This window comes from Jaculus jaculus, chromosome 8 (genome assembly GCF_020740685.1).
Source record: "Jaculus jaculus isolate mJacJac1 chromosome 8, mJacJac1.mat.Y.cur, whole genome shotgun sequence".
Lineage (NCBI taxonomy): Eukaryota > Metazoa > Chordata > Mammalia > Rodentia > Dipodidae > Jaculus > Jaculus jaculus.
The window spans coordinates 25364558-25366928 of record NC_059109.1 but is presented as its reverse complement, the minus strand read 5'-3'; the positions used below and the strand labels follow the sequence as shown (position 1 = coordinate 25366928).

Here is a 2371-nt window from a genome sequence, read left to right as displayed (position 1 = left end):
AAGTTCCCTGCTGTGTCCCACCCACAGATCCTCCTCAGAGAACACTGAGATGACCCTCTACTACTTTTGTTCCATATATACTTTAAAGAAAATATAAAATAAACAAATCCTAGGGTCTCTTCGTTTTATAAGTCCAGAATACATAGTAAATGACTTTTTCTAAGATATATGTTTAATACTATAGATTATCTGTTTCATTTTTATAACTATATATACACAGATCTAATGTTTTTGTATTAGACTTTTGTTAGCTTATTTAATTAATTAATTTATTTTTTGTTTATTTATTTGAGAGGGACAGAAAGAGGCAGATAGAGAGAGGGAGAGAGAATGGGCACGCCAGGGCCTCCAGCCACTGCAAACAAACTTCAGATGCCTGCGCCCCTTTGTGCATCTGGCTTACGTGGGTCCCAGGGAGTCAAGCCTCGAACCAGGATCCATAGGCTTCACAGGCAAGCGCTTAACCGCTAAACCATCTCTCCAGCCCTTGTTAGCTTATTTAATATAATAAAATTTTGCTATTCTATGAACATTTTCTGTATTTAAAACTTTCAATTCCACTTTTATTATTTTCTACAACATTATTCTCATCACAACTTTTAAAATTTGACACAGTATACAAGATACAATGATCAAAGCATAAATCCTGTGCTGGAAACATTTTTACTCAATTATTTTAATTACTTCCAAATGAATCATAGATTCTCATAAATAGTAGTTTTTCTGCTACATTAATAGAACACCAGAAGTAAATTTTGCTATCTAACTGTCCTTTTCTACACTCATCTAATATCCCTTATCAGCTCCCTTCTATTCATTTCATTATTTAAAGAACTACTCACTTCTGTCTTTCTATGAGATAGACAGTACTGTTTCCACAAATAAGTGGGAAAATGCAATATTTGACTTTTTATAATTAATTATCCATATTTCTGCAAAATACAGGATAATGTTAACTTTTATTTTTTGAGGCAAGCTAAACAGATTGGCTTTTTCTTTAATGCAAGAGAGCAAGAGCAAAAGCTAGAGAGGGAGAGAGAGAGAGAAAGAGAGAGAGAGAGAGAGAGAGAGAGAGAGAGAGACAGACATAGTGTGTCAAAGCCTCCAGCCATTATAATAGAACTCCAGACACATGCACCACCTTTTGCACATGTGCAACTTTGCATGCTTGTGCCACCTTGTGTGTCTGGGTATGTGGGATCTGAAGAGTTAAATATGGGTCTTTAGACTTCACAAGCAATTGCCTTAACCACTAAGCCATCTCTCCAGCCCAAAGACTACATTTTTTTCTACAGATAAATATTACTCATTGTGTATTTAAAACCTTTTTAAACAATATAAACCATTCAAGAATTAAAGTGATAACTTCAGATGGCCAAATCTCCTGACATTTTTTCTTGGTTCTTAGGAGATGTCCACTTTCAATCACTTCTTGGCCTTTTGGCTAAGATCAAGTGTAGGAGATGTCCACTTTCATGCTTGAAACATACAAAGTCTTTATAAGGCTGTCTTTATTACTATCACATTTTGCATATCCTGGAGACAGGTTTTTGTGCTCAGAGCTCAAATTGTCTTTGATCATGTGAATTCCAGGGATTAATTTATGTTGTAGATTCCAAGCACCCAGCAAATCTTCCAGCTGCGGTTATAGCTCTAAAATCCTCAGTGTTTTCTCCACACATTGCTGAGTGAAAATTTAAAGGTTTAGTTCAGTAAGGTACAATTGATCACCCCAGGCCCGGGAAACTGGACCATAAGCAGAGAGACATAGACTGTAATTTTGTGAGCTGTGAGGCAACCCAATGACAGTGCCTAGATGCCGATGTCTAGGAACTCCATTCCTTTATTGTTTGCATATTAGGCCATATTATTATAAATCTCCCTTTAACATAAATAGGCAAATGTGTATATCTTACTTTTTCACATACCCAATAATTAAATAAGAGTCTTACCAGTACAACCCAGAGAAATTGTCCATACCCAAAGAATTTATGAAAATCTCAGCTATGAACAAATACTTAATATAAGCCCAGAATATAGATAAATCAATGAAAATCTATACCCTCTCTCAGAAAAGTGCATAAGGAAGCATTCCAAAATGGGAAGTGATATAAAAGTGCAGTTTAAGGTGTGTTCTGTGTGAGCATGCCCTCATGTCTTACATGTAACACAGAACCACCTTGGGCTTGTTGTATGGTTATCATCAGTGAAAATTCTCGGTGGAAAGCACTTCTATGACAATCTCTCTTTTCTAAAACTTATGGAGAAAAAAAATGAAGAGATAAGATTCATCCATCTCTTATATTTACCCAGTTTACTCCATAAAATAAAACAAAAGTGGTTGAAGAAAGCAGTTATAAGATTTAGCTTT

The 2371-nt window shown here is 35.5% G+C and overlaps 1 pseudogene; it reads left to right on the top strand.

Annotated features, from left to right (window-relative positions):
- The first annotated feature begins 1424 nt into the window (after positions 1-1424).
- Positions 1425-1592, top strand: LOC123463011 (annotated as a pseudogene).
- The last annotated feature ends 779 nt before the right edge of the window (positions 1593-2371 follow it).